We start from the raw sequence: 18,328 nt of genomic DNA on the forward strand, positions 1-18,328 counted from the left end.
AAAGGGGAGGAGAAGGGGAGGAGGAAGGAGAAAGGGAAGTTTATTCCCTTGCACAGAAAACTGGCACTTCTGAGGTCAGATCAACATCTACTGAATGCCTGCAGTGCGCCCTGACAAAGACTGACTGTGCAGAACAGTCTGTGAAGTCAGACTTCTTGAGCTTATGCCTAATTCCTACCAGTCGACCATAGACTTTCTGGCAAGTTGTCCCTTTATAGCATGTTTTCGTATCTGTCAAACTTGGGAGGTGGGGCTGGGAGGGAAGGGAGTCATAAATCCGCATCTGCCTCCTGAGGCTGTTGTGAAGATGAAATGAAGGTGGCAACAGGAACGTGGTGATGGCCAAGTCGGCCTGAGTCACTGTTATTAGACAGAGGCTCTGTGGGAGGTGTTGGTACAACAGACACTTAAACGCCCTAAAATAGGCTCAAGGATGATGAAAGAGCCCAATTTTGTAGAAGAAGAAGAAAAAAAACACCACTGAGGCTTCTGGGAAAATGCAATCTCATGCAGTGAACTGACACGTTGTTTTCCTGAAACGTGGACATGGGGGTAAAAGCTAGAGGATTCTCTCTGACCTGGAGAATTGCAGAATTTCAACAAATAGATGGACGTTGACTAACATTGATAGAGTGAGTTTACTGTCACCTAACCCTAGACAAGCCTTTGCAGGAGCCAGGCGTGACAGCATGTGCCTATGGTCGGAGCTACTCAGGAGGCTGTAGCAGGCAGATCTCTTGAGCCTAAGAGGTCAAGATCAGCCTGGGCAACGTAGCAAAACCCCATATCTACCAAATAAAAATACAAAAATGAGCTGCACGTGATGGCTCATGCCTGTCCATCCTAGTGGGGCCAATGGTTTGAGCCCAGGGGGTCGAGGCTGCAGTGAGCCATCGTCGTACCACTGCACTCCAGCGTGGGCAACAGGGCGAGACTCTGTCCCTCTCAATAAATTAAATAAATAAGCAAATGTTTCAAAAATGAAAAGAAAGCCCTTTGAATGCTCAGAGTTCCTTGTCTGAATAAATGGGCTTTCAGACCGGGTGCAGTGGCTCACGCTTGTAATCCCAGCACTTTGAGAGGTGGAGGCAGGAGGATCACTTGAGGTTGGGAGTTCGAGACCAGCCTGGCCAAGATGGTAAAACCCCATCTTTACTAAAAATACAAATATTAGCCGGGTGTGGTGGTCAGCACCCATAATCCCAGCTCCTCGGGAGGCTGAGGCACAAAAATCACTGGAACCTAGGAGACGGAGGTTGCAGTGAGCCGAGATCCATCTCAAAAAAATAAAATAAAATAAAATAAATAAATGGGCTTTCATGAGTAGATGCACAGTCTCCCAATTCGAAGTGTTCATGGGTATGATATCGTAGGTGTTTTACAACAGAACAGTTGGCTGCTTGAATGTTGAGGTACTTTTCACAGCCATTACTCTGGGAATAGAGTAACTCAGGAGGGATCTAAATGTTACCCTTTCTTTTCTCTTTCAGAACTGATTGCACATTTGCACCCTCCAACTCAAGGTAGGGAGACCATCTCTTAATTTGTTAACGTCTCACGTGCTAGCCCCACCCCTTAAGCAATATTATATTCCTGAAGTCCCTTGCACTTTCTTGCCATCTCACCCTTTCCTCTGCCGTTCTTGTGGCGTGAAAGGCCCTCTGTTGCCAGGTCTGGGGACTCACGCCTGTAATTCCAGTACTTTGGGAGACCAAAGCGGGAGAATCACTTGAGCCCAAGAGTTCAAGACCAGCCTGGGCAACATAGCAAGACCCTATCTCTACTAAAAACACAAAAATTGCCAAGGTGTGGTGGTGCGAACCTGTAATCCCAGCTACTTGGGAGGCTGAGGTGAGAGGATCACTCAAGCCCAGGAGATTAAGGCTGCAGTGAGCTGTGATCACACCTCTGCACTCCAGCCAGGGCAACAGAGTGAGATCCAGTCTCAAAAAAAAAAAAAAAAAAAAAAAAAAGGACCATTCGTGGTCATAGCAGCCAAACCATGTTTCAAGATCCAGTTCAGTTCACTATTCGAGATTTCCTCCCTTGCCCCTCCAAAAACTGCTCTCTCCTCCATTGTAACTAACATCAGCATTTGTGCCGCAGCTTTTTGTTTGTTCATTATTTTGTTTTATTTTTAATTAACAAATAATGATCGTATATATTTGTGGGGTAGAATTGGATATTGTGATGTATTTTTACACTGAGGAATGGTTAAATCAGGCTGAGTAACATATCCATCACCTCACATACTTATTTTTTTACGGTCAGAACATTTAACATTTAATTTTTTGGCCGGGCTCAGTGGCTCACGCCTGTAATCCCAGCACTTTGGGAGGCCGAGGTGGGCAGATCATGAGGTCAGGAGTTCGAGAGCAGCCTGGCCAACATGGTGAAACTCTGTCTCTATTAAAAATACAAAAATTAGCCGGGCGTGGTGGTGGGCACCTGTAATCCCAGCTACTCAGGAGGCTGACAGGAGAATCATTGGAACCTGGAAGGCGGAGGTTGCAGTGAGCAGAGATCACGCCAATGCACTCCAGCCTGGACAACAGAGCGAGACTCCAGCTAAAAATAAATAAACAATAAAATCAAACCTAATCTTTAGCAGTTTTGAAATTTAATAGTCACCGTGCTGTCCAACAGATCTCTAAAACTTACTCCTCCTGTCTAACCGAAACTCTATCACGCTTAACATCTCCCTAGTCCCCATGCCACACCCCCAGCCTCCAGTAACCACCGTTCTACTCTCTACTTCTATGAATTAAACTTCCGAAAAAAGCATTGGTAGTTTTTATTGTTTGCTTGCTTGTTTGATAAATTGAACAGCTTTATCGAGGTACAATCTACATTCCATAAACTTCATCCATTTTAAAGTTTACCATTCAACAATTTTTAGTAAATTTACAGGCTGGGCGCCGTGGCTCGGCCTGTAATCCCAGCACTTCGGGAGACTGAAGCAGGAGGATCACTTGAGCCTGGAAGTTCAAGACCAACCTGGGCAACATAGCAAGACCTTGCCTTAACAAAAACTTAGAAAATTAGCCAGGTGTGGGGGCACACACCTGTAATTCCAGCTACTCAGGAGGCTGAAACAGGAGGATCGCTTAATCCCAGGAGTTTGAGGCAGCAGTGAGCCGTGATCATGCCACTGCACTCCAGCCTGGATGACAGAGTGAGATCCTGTCTCTTTAAATTAAAAAAGAAAAAAAAAGAGAGAGAGAGAGGCCGGCACTGTGGCTCACGCTTGTAATCCCAGCACTTTGGGAGGCCAAGGCAGGCGGATCACGAGGTCGGGAAATCGAGACCATCCTGGCTAACACAGTGAAACCCCGTCCCTACTAAAAATACAAAAAATTAGCCGGGCGTGGTGGTGGGCGCCTGTAGTCCCAGCTACTCAGGAGATTGCAGCAAGAGAATGGCGTGAACCCAGGAGGCGGAGCTTGCAGTGAGCTGAGATCGCATCACCACACTACAGCCTGGGCAACAGAGTAGGACTCGGTCTCAAAAGGAAAAAAAAAAAAAAGATTAGAATAAAATGCTTGTCCACTTTCTCATCATGACTTCTCCATGTGCCCATGATTACCTCATCTCCATTCCTCTCCTGTCTAAAAAGAAAAAGAAAAAAGGACTCGAGAGTTTTGGCTTAGGGAAATCAGGTGTACAGTTGCTAGAGGACTTCCATGAAAAGGAAGCCAGCAACTCCAGTCTGCTTTCAGCCCTGGGTTGAATTAAGGCTTCCTTTGATATTCACTTGTATCTTCCACCACACACAGGAAGGGCAGTTAGTGAAACCAGCTAACTGTCAAAAACCGCGATTACTTTTGCTGCAACCTAATACATGCAGATATGGAGGGATGTATGAGAAGCACAGTGCAGATCATCGAGATGGACATTTAAAAGTCAATTCCCTTTGTCCGGCCGGGCACAGTGGCTCATGCCTGTCATCCCAGCACTTTGCCGAGATGGATGGATTCCTGGAGTCTAGGAGTTCGAGACCAGTCTGGGCAACATGGCAAAACCTCGTCTCTACAAAACATACAAATATTAGCCAGGCGTGGTGGTATCCACCTGTAGTCCCAGCTACTTGGGAGCCTGAGGCAGGAGGATCACTTGAGCCTAGGAATCTGAGGCTGCAGTGAGCCATGATTGCACCACTGCACTCCAGCCTAGGCAACAGAGCTAGATCCTGTCTCAAAAATAAAAAATTAAAATAAAAATAAAAAATCACTTTGTAAGCCGGCCCTACATTCAGGGTGTCTTGTCTTTTTCTTTTTTTTTTGACAGAGTCTTGCTCTGTCGCCCAGACTGGAGTACAGCAGTATGATCTTGTCTCACTGCAACCTCTGCCTCCCAGATACAAGAAATTCTCTGCCTCAGCCTCCTGAGTAGCTGGGATTACAGGTGCCCGCCACCACGCCCAGCTAATTTTTGTATTTTTAGTAGAGACGGGGTTTCACCATCTTGGCCAGGCTGGTCTTGAACTCCTGACCTCGTGATCCACCCGCCTCGGCCTCCCAGAGTGCTGGGATTACAGGCGTGAGCCACCGTGCCCAACCCAACGTGTCTTTTCTTTTCCAGTGATCTCCCATGAACCCTGCATCTTCCCATTTACCTATGGTGATGTCACCTACTACAGCTGCATCTCCACCCACAGTGACTTTGACTGGTGTTCTCTTGACAAGGAATTCCAAGGCAGGTGGCGCTACTGCACAGGGCTGGGTGAGTACCCTGGGTTGGACTGTCCTAGATGCCCAGGACCCAAGAAGTAGTGAATAGCAGCTGGCTACATGGTTTTTGGTGTCAGACAGACTTGAGTTCAAATCCTGACTCCTTTACAAAATTTTAATTGCTTTGAAAATAGCTCAGTGTGGTCAATAAAGCATGGTTTGGCCGGGATCAATGGCTCATACCTGTAATCCCAGCACTTTGGGAGGCCGAGGTGGACGGATCATCTGAGGTCAGGAGTTCGAGACCAGCCTGGCCAACATGGTAAAACCCCATCTCTACTAAAAATACAAAAATTAGCCAGGTGTAGTGGTATACGCCTGTAATCCCAGCTACTCAGGAGGCTGAGGTAGGAGAATTTCTTAAACCCAAGAGGAGGAGGTTACAGTGAGCCAAGATCATGCCACTGCACTCCAACTTGGGTGACAGAGTAAGACTCAGTCTCAAAAAAACATGAAAAGTAGCATGGTGTGCAGTTAGTTCAGCAATGATTACACTTAAAACTCTCAGGAAGGCCGGGCACAGTGGCTCAGACCTGTAATCCCAGCACTTTGGGAGGCCAAGGTGAGTGGGCCACAAAGTCAAGAGATCGAGACCATCCTGGCCAACATGGTGAAACCCCATCTCTACTAAAAATACAAAAATTATCTGGGCATGGTGGCAGGCACCTGTAGTCACAGCTACCTGGGAGGCTGAGGCAGGAGAATGACTTGAACCCGGGACTTGGAGGTTACAATGAGCTGAGATCACGCCACTGCACTCCAGCCTGGTGACAAAGCAAGAATCCATCTCATAAAAACAAACAAACAAACAAACAAGTCTCTCAGGAAATGTGAGTTAGTACAACCACTGTGGAGAAGTTTGGAGGTTCCTCAAAAAACTGAAAACAGAGCTGCCATACTGTTACCAGATGGAAGGTCTTGACAGTCAGTTGTCCAGGTTCTTAGCGTGTTGAACAAAGAATCAAACAAAACACACAAACAAAGCAACAAAAGACAAACAAAGCAGCAAAAGAATGGAGTAATGACAGCACAGATTTATTGAAGCAAAAGTACACTCCACAGAGTGGGAGCTGGCTTGAGCAACAGGCTCAAGCACACCAATTACAATGCCCTCTAGGGTTCTCATTAGGCTAGAAGAATTAGGTAACACCCCTAGGTACCCTTTAGAGGCCTCCAATTGGTTACACCTTATGAAGGATTTGCCCATGACCAATCAGAGGCTGAAGTGGAGATTTGGCCCACAGTCAATCAGAGGCTGGAATGGAGACTACTGTCTTATCATAGGAGTAAGGATGTGACCTGGATGCTGCCTAATCTTGCCTAAAACTGGCTGCACCTGCTGTTCTTTTACTTCTACCTTAACCCTTGGTTACCCTATATCCCTGTTCTACAGCCTCAATACCATCCAGCAATCCCACTCCTGGGTATATTTCCAAAAGAAAGGAAACTCGTATGTCAAAGAGACATCTGCACTCCCATATTTATTGCAGCACTGTTCTCAATAGCCAAGATTTGGAAGCAACCAAGGTGCCTGTCAACAGATGAATGGATAAAGAAAATTTGGTACACATTTTCTTTGCACAATGGAGTACTATTCAGCCATAAAAAAGAATGAGATCCTGTCGTTTGCAACAACATGAATGGAGGTCATTTTGTCAAGTTAAATAAGCCAGGCACAGAACGAGAAACTTCTCATGTTCTCACTTATTTGTGGGAGCTAAAAATAACAACAATTGAATTCATGGAGACAGAGCATAGAAGGATGGTCATGAGAGGCTAGGAAGAGGGAATGGGGTGGGGAAGTGGAGAATGACTAATGGGTAAAATAAATAATTAGAAAGAATAAATAAGATGTAGGCCGGACTCAGTGGCTCACACCTGTAATCCCAGCACTTTGGGAGGCCGAGGCGGGTGGATCACCTGAGGTCAGGAGTTCAAGACCAGCCTGGCCAACATAGTGCAACCCCATCTCTACTAAAAATACAAAAATTAACCGGGCGTGGTGGTGGCACCTGTAATCCCAGCTACTCGGGAGGCTGAGGCAAGAGAATCACTTGAACATGGGAGGCAGAGGTTGCAGTGAGTCAAGATTGCGCCACTGCACTCCAGCCTGGACAACAAGAGTGAAACTCTGTCTCCAAAAAAATAAATAAATAAAAGAATAAATAAGATCTAGTATTTGATGGCACAATAGGGTGACTATAGTCAATAACAATTTATACAGTTTGAAATAACTAAAAGAGTATGATTGGATTGTCTGTAATATGAAGGCTAAATGCTTGGGGTGATGGATACCCCATTTACTTTGATGTGATTGTTATGCATTGTCTGTCTGTATTAAAGTATCCCATATACTCCATAAATATATATGCCTAAGTACTTACATACATTAAAAATTAAACAATTCTTTAGAAACTGTCTGTGTTCATAATTCCCCCTCTGCCCCCATTTTCCCTGCAGATTCTCCTCAGTGTGTCTTCCCCTTCGTCTTCAGACAAAAAGTCATTCACAATTGCACCAAGGAAGGCTATATTCTGAATCGGAGTTGGTGTTCATTGACAAAAAATTACAATAAAGATAGGAAATGGAAGCAATGTTCTCCTCAGAAGTAAGCTGGTTGGGGAATGGTGGAATGGGGGATCCTACAGATTTTTTTTTTTTTTTTTTTTGGAGATGGAGTTTCGCTCTTGTTGCCCAGGCTGGAGTGCAATGGCGCGATCTCTCCCACTGCAACATCCACCTCTTGGGTTCAAGCGATTCTCCTGCCTCAGCCTCCCGAGTAGCTGGAATTACAGGCATGCGCCACCACACCCGGCTAATTTTGTATTTTTAGTACAGACGGTCACGTTTGTCAGGCTGGTCTAGGAACTCCCGACCTCAGGTGATCTGCCCGTCTCGTCCTCCCAAAGTGCTGGGATTACAGGCATGAGCCACCGTGCCTGGTCCCGTATAGATCTCTTAAAGTGAGAATCCTCTGGAGTAAGGGAGTGGGGAGCTTGCAGCTTAGATTAACTGGTAATGGCTTAGACCAGCAGTTGGCAAACATTTCCTGTGAAGGGCCCAATAGTAAATACCTTAGGCTGAGCAGGTCATGTGGTTTCTGTCACAAATACTCAACTCTGCCATTGCAGCACAAAAGCAGCCACAAGCAATACAAAAACAAATGAACGGGCCAGGTGTGGGGGCTCACGCCTGTAATTTTAGCACTTTGGGAGGCCGAGGCAATAGGATTGCCTGAGGTCAGGAGTTCGAGACCAGCCTGGCCCACATGGCAAAACCCCATCTCTACTAAAAATACAAAAATTAGCCGGGCATGGTGGCGGGCGCCTGTAGTCCCAGCTCCTCAGGAGGCTGAGGCAGAGGAATCGCTTGAACCCAGGAGGCAAAGGTTGCAGTGAGCCAAGATGGCGCCACCACACTGCAGCATGGGCAACAGAGCAAGATTCCGTCTCAGAACAGAAAAAAAAAAAAAAGAATGTGGCTGTGTTCCAATATTTTTTTTAAAACAGGGACTCACTCAGTCATCCAGGCTGGAGTGCAGTGGTGCAATCACAACTTACTGCAGCCTCAACCTCCCAGGCTCAAGCAATCCTCCCACCTCAGCCTCCCAAGTAGCTGGGACCACAGGCACATGCCACACACAGCTTCTCTTCATCAACAAAAACGTACGACAAAGATGGAAACATCTTTGGCTAATTTTTTTATTTTTAGAGACCGGGGTCTCACTGTGTTGCTCAGGCTGGTCTTGAATTTCTGGGTTCAAGTGATCCTCCCTCCTCAGCCTTCCAGATTGCTGAGATTACAGGCATGAGCCACTGTACCTGGCCCAATAATATTTTATTTATGTATCCTGAGATTTGGATCTCATATAAATTTCAGGTATGGAAAAGTTTTAGTTGCCTTTTCTTTTTTTGTTGTTGTTGTTGTTGTTCTTGTTGTTGTTTTGGTCAGCCATATAAAAATGAGAAAACCATTAGTTCATGGCATGGGCTATACAAACACTGACAGTGGGTTGGGTTGAAGTTGGCCACTGGGCCCTACTAAAAAGACCTCTGACCTCTGCCTTGGATGACCAGTCCTTGATCCCAGGCTGGTGAAGAAATAAGTTTAGTTTCCATTGAAAAGAGGCCAGGCACGATGGGTTCACACCAGCAATCCCAGCACTTTGGGAGGCCAATGTGAGAGGATCACTTGAGTCTAGAAGTTGGAGACCAGCCTGGGCAACATAGTGAAACCCCCATGTCTACAAAAACTAAAAAAAAAAGAAAAAAAATAGGCCAAGTACAGTGGCTCATGCCTGTAATATCAGCACTTTGGGAGGCCAAGACAGTAGGATTACCTGAGGTCAGGAGTTCGAGACCAGCCTGGTCAACATGGCAAAACCCCATCTCTACTAAAAATACAAAAATGAGCCAGGTGTGGTGGTGGGCGCCTGTAATCCCAGCGACTCAGGAGACTGAGACAGGAGAATCTCTTGAACTCCGGAGGTGGAGGTTGCAGTGAGCCGAGTTCATGCCATTGCACTCCAGCCTGGATGACAGAGCAAGACTCCTTCTCTAAATAAATAAATAAATAAATAAATAAATAAATAAATAAATAAATAAATATTAGCTGAGTGAGCATGATGGTACTGCACTCCAGCCTGGGTGACAGAGTAAGACCCTGTCTCAAAAAGAGAAAAGAACCCAGTCTCTACTAAAAATACAAAAAAAAAATTAGCTGGGCATGGTGGCGGGCGCCTGTAGTCCCAGCTACTCAGAAGGCTGAGACAGGAGAATGGCGTGAACCCGGGAGGTGAAACTTGCAGTGAGCTGAGATCGCGCTACTGCACTCCAGCCTGGGCAACACAGCGAGACTCCGTCTCAAAAAAAAAGAAAGAAAGAAAAAAGAAAAGAAAGAAAAGAGAAGAAAAACACAAGAGAAACAGAAAAGCAGAGTCAGGAGACATGGGAGAGTCCACGCATCCCTGTGCTCTGTGCTATTTAGTGAGGATTTGATTGATCACAATAAGCTCTGGCCACCATGCTGAGTAATTCCTGCCCAGCACCTCATTTAACCTGCACTGTGACCTCAGGAAGGGACTATAGGAATCATCACGCCCATACACCAATGAGGAAACAGGCTTGGGAGTCTTGGGTTCTGCCCAAACCCAGGTGTCAAATCCCCTCACCTTAATGAGATGTTATTTAAAGACCACTCACGAATAGGCACCATTAAATGAATCCCTACTATAAACTCTATTATAAGCATCTCACTCATTACCTCTCTCTCCATCAAAACTGCCATTTTATGTATATGGGAATGGACGTGGCAAGCCCGGACGCCTTAGCCCATTGGCCTCTAAGAGATGAAGCCTCAGACAGAACCCAGGGTCAGGGGTGGTTAAAGTCAGTATTCATCCTTCCCAACAGCAAGATGCGCTCTTGTCAGAACTCAGAGCCATTTATTCAGAAACATCTTTGGAGTCATTATTCATAACATCAGTGGCACAGAGACAAAGATTCCTGTGGGGCATTTCGGTTTTAGGGGTTTTTTAAATTTTTATTTTATTTTTTTGTTTTGAGACGAGTTTCGCTCTTATTGCCCCAGCTGCGGTGCAATGGCACAACCTCGGCTCACTGCAATCTCCCCCTCCCGGGTTCAAGCGATTCCCCTGCTTCAGCCACCCGAGTTACTGGGATTACAGGTGTGCACCACCACACCCGGCTAATTTTGTATTTTTAGTAGAGATGGGGTTTTACCGTGTTGGCCAGGCTGGTCTTGAACTCCTGACCTCGGGTGAGCCACCTGCCTCAGCCTCCCAAAGTGCTGGGATTACAGGCACGAGCCAACACGCCTGGTCTCATGTTTGAAATTTTTTTATTTCCATAGGTTATTGGGGAACAGGTGGTGTTTGGTTATCTGAGTAAATTCTTTAGTAGGGATTTGTGAGTTTTGGTGCACTCGTCACCCGAGCAGTATTATCCCTCACCCCCTTCCCATCCTTTCCTCCTGAATCCTGTGGGGCATTGCATTCGAATCAAGCTGAGTGACTGCTTTTCCCTGTTTGCACTGTGAGGCTGGAAAGTGACTGTGTTCACCGTTCTGTTGGGGACTCCAGAAACATCACAGCACTATTAGGAACTCGGGCGTAGCCACTGTGTTGTTTGAGATGCGCAAAGGGTCTGTTTTCCCACCTTCTCCTGACCCCTTACTGGCGTTTCCCCACCTCCTCCTCACCCCTTACTGGCTTTGTTGAGCCTTGAACCTTCTCTGGAGTTGGGCCAGAAGTTAATTATTCCTAGGCTGGTCTGCAGCTTCATTCACTTTCTTGGTAAGACACCAGGCAGCTGCTCAGGTTTCCACACCTGGCTTTCCATTGACTGTTGCTCACCTGCAGCTTTTCATTACCTTAGAGTATCAGTGGTGCTTGGCCATCACCCTCCAGTCCCACTGTTCATACAGCTACTGTTTCCTCGGGACTTTTCTTTTTTTATTTATTTTATGTATTTATTTATTTATTTATTGAGACAGAGTTTCAGTCTTGTGGCCCAGGCCAGAGAACAATGGCTTGATCTCAGCTCACTGCAACCTCCGCCTCCTGGGTTCAAGCGATTCTCCTGCCTCAGCCTCCTGAATAGCTGGGACTACAGGCACCTGCCACCACACCCAGCTAATTTTGTAATTTTGCATTTTTAGTAGAGACGGGGTTTCACCATGTTGGTCAGGCTGGTCTCAAACTCCCGACCTCAGGTGATCCGCCCGCCTCGGCCTCCCAAAGTGTTGGGATTACAGGCGTGAGCCACTGTGCCCGGCCTTCCTCGGGACTTTTCAAGTCCCTGAAACCTCATATGAGCTAGCACATGCTCCTCCGTGAGAATACCATCTCAATGCAACACCATATAAATATAGGGAGCAAAATGTTAGCAGTATTCCCTCTCACATTCCCTTGTCTCTTCCTATTCCCTTCCACAGCAAAAAAAAAAAAAAAAAAAAAAAATTTGGGATGTGTTCTTCCAGGTTCATTTTATGCATTTACACATATATAAGCATTTTAAAGCCTCTTAAAATATCAATGAATAATACTATCCACTTTGGTCTGAGACTTGATCTTCATTTAACATGCTTCGGCCGGGCGCGGTGGCTCAAGCCTGTAATCCCAGCACTTTGGGAGGCCGAGGCGGGCAGATAACGAGGTCAGGAGATCGAGACCATCCTGGCTAACATGGTGAAACCCCGTCTCTACTAAAAAAATACAAAAAACTAGCCGGGCGAGGTGGCGGGCACCTGGAGTCCCAGCTACTCGGGAGGCTGAGGCAGGAGAATGGTGTGAACTCGGGAGGCGGAGCTTGCAGTGAGCTGAGATCCGGCCACTGCACTCCAGCCTGGGCCACAGAGCGAGACTCCGTCTCAAAAAAAAAAAAAAAAAATGCTTCATAGGGATTTTCTATGTGAATGTAGAAATATACCTTATTTTCATTACCTTGTTACATTTCATAATATGGATATACCATTCGCATATTAGAGCATGATTTAATTGTCAAATATTTTGACACTACCAGGACCAAGGGAATACCTTCTATATTCATCTTTGAGGAAGTGTTTGCGTTTGTGGTTTTTTTTTTATTTTACTCCCATTGGAATAGTTGAGTAATTACTGAGTCAAAAGATATGTACATGTTAATTGTATGTGTGTGTGTGTGTGTGTGTGTTAAATTTTAAGTTATTCCAAATTATCCTCCATAAACTTTAGAAGACTGCCTTTTTTTTTTCTTTTTTTAACATTTGTTTTTAGAGACTGTCTCACTCTGTCACCCAGGCTGGAGTGCAGTGGCATAATCATAGCTCACTGTAGCCTCGAACTCCTGGGCTCAAACAATTCTCCCGCCTTAGCCTCTCAAAGCAATGGGATTACAGGAATGAGCCACAGTGCCCAGCCTCCTGGGTTCAAACGATTCTCCTGCCTTGACCTCCCAAGTAGCTGGGATTACAGGCGCATGCCACCACGCCCAGCTAATTTTTTGTATTTTTAGTAGAGAAAGGATTTTGCCATGTTGGCCAGGCTGGTCTCAAATTCCTGACCTCAGATGATCCACCCGCCTCAGCCTCTCAAGGTGCTGGGGTGACAGGCGTGAGCCACCACACCTGGCCAAGACTGTCCATTTTTAACAACTTTCTTAACACTGAAAATAATCAATTTGCTACATATTTTTTTCAAATAATAGATAGCAATGTGGTCATTAAAATAATCTATAATCGTATATTTAATTTGAAAGGCAAAGAGAAATACTTACACCCTTCTGAGGCCACTAATCTTTCATGCTCCTCCGCCCTTCTCCTGACCCATTTACCCACACTATTTAGTTTTGGAGGGTAGACCAGATCTCCCATCAGGCAGGAAAAACAGTTGTCTATCAGGGTAGGAGATTGTGACATGGATCCTTGCAGGGTGAAAAACTATGACACCATTCTAACGCCTCTTTTTCCTCCATAGTACTTAGATACCTCTTGGCGTTCTTGAAGAGACAGAAGTCACACATTCATCAGCTGCCTCTCAAAATATAATTCTATCCTTTCCAATCCTGACCATTCTGATCAATAAAGATTTGATCTCTTTTCCATGTTGATTACTCCTTTTATTGAAAAAAGGCACAGCCATGGCCAGGCGCAGTGGCTCACGCCTGTAATCCCAGCACTTTTGGAGACCAAGGTGGGTAGATCACTTGAGGTCAGGAGTTCGAGACCAGCCTAGCCTACATGGAGAAACCCCATCTCTACTAAAAATATAAAAATTAGCCAGACATGGTGGTGCATGCCTGTAGTCCCAGCTACTTGGGAGGCTAAGGCAGGAGAATCACTTGAATCTGGGAGGTGGAGATGGCAGTGGGCAGAAATTACACCACTATATTCCAGCCTGGGTGACAGAGCAAGACTCCATCTCAAAAAAAAAAAAAAAGCCAGGAATGGTGCCTCACACCGGTAATCCCAGCACTCTGGAGGCCGAGGCAGGCAGATCACTTGAGGTCAGGAGTTCGAGACCAGCCTAGCTGGCCAACATGGTGAAACCCTGTCTCCACTAAAAGTACAAAAATTAGCCAGGCGTGGTGGCGGGCGCCTGTAATTACAGCTACCCAGGAGGCTCAGGCAGGAGAATCACTTGAACCCAGGAGACGGAGATTGTGGTGAGCCAAGATCATGCCACTGCACTCCAGCCTGGGCGACAGAGCAAGACTCCATCTCTAAATACATACATACATACATACATACATGGAATTATACAACATATGACCTTTGGTTCCTGACTTCTTTCACTCAGCATGTTTTTCAGATTCGTCCACATTATAGCTTGCATCAGTGCTTCATTCCTTAGTCTGTCTGAGTAATATTCAATTATATGGATATACCACTGGTCTACCCACCAATATACATGCTTTTGCGACAGGATCTCACTCTGTCACCCAGGCTGGAGTGCAATGGTGTGATCACGGTTCACTGCAACCTTCACCTCCCAGGCTCAAGCAATTCTCCCACCTCAGCCTCCCCAGTAGCTGGAATGACAGACATGCACCACCACACCCAGCTAATGTTTTAATGTTTTATGTAGAGATGAAGTCACTATGTTGTCCAGGCTGGTCTCAAATTCACGGGCTCAAGAGATTCTCCTGCCTCAGCCTCCCAAAGTGCTGGGATTACAGGCGTGAACCAACACGCCCAGCAACATTTTTTAAGTGCGGATGTGATTTGTGAGAGCTAGATTCATTTTCAAAACGAAAAGTAACTACACCAGACTGGCTCAACTTTTATGTAACCAAGTTCTGAGTTGTTTTCCAGTTGCCATGGGCCTGCGGGTTGAAAGTCCCATAACCTGGGCATCCCAAGATGAACCAACTATGTAACCTCAGGGGGAGCCTAAGTGCTAAGACCGAGAAGCAGACTGAGGAGTGGGGACTGAATTAAACATTGGAGGCTACGAAGGCAAGATCCAGGATCCAATCAGATCAAGCCCTGTTATCACCCCATCGCAGGATCCAATCAGATCATGCCTCCTGGCATCACCTCCTTGCAAGATCCAATCAAATCATGCCTCCTGGCATCACCTCACCGCAAGATCCAATCAGATCACACTTCATTACCCTATACTTATAAAACCTGCCCCAGTCCCCCAGCTCGAGCATGCTCAACTTCAGCAATGACTTACAGACGCTCAGACCACAGAACTGGAAGTTGACTCAAGACATAGCATATGAACCTGTCCCCCTGGGTATGGACTCATGACCCAGCTAGAGTCATGACTCTTCTAACTGATGATGCAGGTAAGGGAAGACTTTTCTGTTACCTGAAGTTTCAGGAGATCAAAGGAAGATGCTTAAGCCTTGTTCCCTGCTGTGAACCAAAAGCCCACATGCAGTAGGAGAGAATGAAGCGGATGCTTCTGAATCCAGTTATCTGGAATTCTACTTCCACCTTTCCCTTGGTTTGGTTATTTGAGACAATGAAGTTCCCTCATTGCTGATGTTAATTCTATGAGTCGCATCCATGAAGTCCCAGCCTTCTTGGAATCTTCCACACAAATAATACTTCATAAGAGGAGGCAGATACTCATGTGTGAGGAAGAGTGTGAAAACTTCAAGAAGAATTAAAGTTTAGACCAGAATTTTGGATAAAGCATGATGGTTTATTAAGCAACTTTGGAGATTTTTGGAGAAGCATGCTTTCTCTGAATGCTTGTTGTTATCCTGTGCCAGGAAATGATCTTGCTGGCCAGGCATGGTGGCTCACAGGAGGCCAAGGCAGGAGGATCACTTGAGCCCAGGATTTCTGGAGCAGCCTGGCCAACATGGTGAACCCCCATCTCTACTAAAAATACAAAAATTAGCTCGGTGTGGTGGTGGGTGCCTGCAATCCCAGCTACTTGGGAAGCTGAGGCAGGAGAATCACTTGAACCCGGGAGGCGGAGGTTGCAGTGAGCCAAGATTGTGCCACTGCACTCCAACCTGGGCACTAAGCAAGACTCTATTCTATCTCCAAAAAAAAACAAAAACAAAAAAGAGAGAGAGGACAAAATGACTCTCTTTCCTAAGAGAGGAGGCTCCCACAAGTTAGGGTCAGGGGTTCAGAGCAAAGCCTTTGGACTCCCACCTCTACTTTCTGGCTGTGAGACTTCCTTTCCCTGAATCTCAGTTTCTTCATCTACAAAATGGGCATAAGCATGCCTGTCTCAGACAGAAATGGGCCCATAGCTTCTAGCGGGGTAAGCTTGGGCCATGGTTTTCTGAAAGTCACATAACAAAAAAATATAATGCTGCTAAGAGCTGGTATTTACATAACACTTAGTATGTAGTAGTCACTACGCAATGTTTTTGTTTTTGTTTCTTTAAGACAGAGTCTCTGTCGCCCAGCCTGGAGTACAGTGGCGCAATCTCAGCTCACTGCAACCTCTGCCTCCCAGGTTCAAGTGATTCTTGTACCTCAGCCTCCTGAGTAGCTGGGATTACAGGCGCCCCCAATCACCCCCAGCTAATTTTGGTATTTTTTAGTAGAGATAGGGTTTCTCCATGTTGGCCAGGCTGGATACGAACTCCTGATCTCAAGTAATCTGCCTGCCTCAGCCTCCCAAAGTGCTGGGATTACAGGCATGAGCCACCGTGCCCGGCCTACACATCTATGTTTATTAACTGGTGCAGTCATCCTTTGAGGCAGGTACTGTCATTATGACCATCATACAGAAAGGGAAACTGAGGCCCAGAGATGTTACGGGACCTGCCCGTGGACACATAGTCAGTGACTGGCAGTACCAGGGTTCATTCTGTCTCTGGACATTTGTTCTTAGCCGGTCAAATGCCTGTCAGTCATAATGACAGCTAATTTTATTACGTGCTCAATGTGTAACAGGTGCTGTGCTAATCACTTCTGCCATTAACTCATTCAGGTTTTTATATTTAATTAATTTTTTTATATAATTTTTTTTTTTAATGGAGTCTCACTCTGTCGCCCAGGCTGGAGTGCAGTGGTGCGATCTCGGCTCACAGCAATCTCTGCTTCCCAGGTCCACGCCATTCTCTTGCCTCAGCCTCCTGAGTAGCTGGGACTACAGGCGCCCACCACCACGGCCGGCTAATTTTTTATATTTTCAGTAGAGACAAGATTTCACCGTGTTAGCCAGGATGGTCTCGATCTCCTGACCTTGTGATCCGCCCGCCTCAACCTCCCAAAGTGCTGGGATTACAGGTGTGAGCCACCACACCCGGCCCATAAAAATTTTTTAAAAATTGAGATGGGGTCTCACTCTGTTGCCCAGGCTGGTCTCCAACTCCTGGACTCAAGTAATCCTCCCACCTTGGCCTCCCAAAGTTCTGGGATTACGGGTGTGTAATCCACTGTGCCCAGCCAACTCATTCAGTTTTCACAGTACCCCTTGACAGTTGATCTGGCTTTTCAGACTCATAATAACAATTTTTCTAGCCCTAACTGATGATAATCACAGCTAATGTAGAGCGAGTAATGTGAGCCAGGCACTGTGCTGGGTACTTCTCAAAGTATCCTTCTCATGAATATTCTTTGGTTTTGTTTTGTTTTGTTTTTTTGAGACAGAGTCTCACTCCATTGCCCTCAGCTCACTGCAACCTCTGCCTCCCAGGTTCACGTGATTCTTCTGCCTCAGCCTCCTGAGTAGCTGAGACTACAGGTGCGCACCACCACACCCAGCTAATTTCTGTATTTTTAGTACAGATGGGGTTTCATCATGTTGGCCAGGCTGGTCTCGAACTCCTGACCTCAAGTGATCCACCTGCCTCAGCCTCCCAAAGTGCTGGGATTATAGGCCTGAGCCTCCATGCCCGGCCAGGAATATTCTTTAACCATCACGGTAAACTCAGGCACCAAGCAGTTAAGTCACAAAAGTGTCAGACGTTTTGGAAAACAGGTTAGCAATTCCTGAGAAAGTTAAACATGGTGTTACCCTATAACCCAGCAATCTCACTCCTAGGTAGATACCCAAGAGAAATGATACATCCACACAAAAACCTATACATGAAAGTTCATAGCGGTATTATTCATAGCCCCAAAGCAGAAACAACCTGCATGTTCACACAAAGTGCGGCCATATCCATCCAACAGAGGATCACTCAGCCATGGAAAGGAATGCAGCTCTGCCATTTGCCAGCCGATGGGTGAGCCTTGAAAACGTCATGCTGAGTGAAGGAAGCCAGACGCGAAAGCCACAGAGTCATGATTCCACTCACATGCAATGTCCAGAACAGACACATCCACAGAGACAGAAAGGAGACTGGTGGCTGCCAGGTGCTGGGGGGACAGAGAGTGACTGCTGACGGGTGGGGAGATTTTCGGGGAAGATGATGAAAATGTTCCAGAATTAATTAGATAGTGGTGATATCAGGCGCGGTGGCTCACACCTATAATCCCAGCACGTTGGGAGGCCGAGGCAGGTGGATCACTTGAGTCCAGGAGTTAGAGACCAGCCTGGACAACAAGGTGAAACCCTTTCTCTACTAAAAATACAAAAATTAGCTGGGCGTGGTGGCATGCGCCTGTAGTCCCAGCTACTCAGGAGGCTGAGGTGGGAGAATCACCTGAACCTGGGAGGCAGAGGTTGCAGTGAG

The sequence above is a fragment of the Piliocolobus tephrosceles genome, chromosome 21 (assembly GCF_002776525.5).
Source record: "Piliocolobus tephrosceles isolate RC106 chromosome 21, ASM277652v3, whole genome shotgun sequence".
NCBI lineage: Eukaryota > Metazoa > Chordata > Mammalia > Primates > Cercopithecidae > Piliocolobus > Piliocolobus tephrosceles.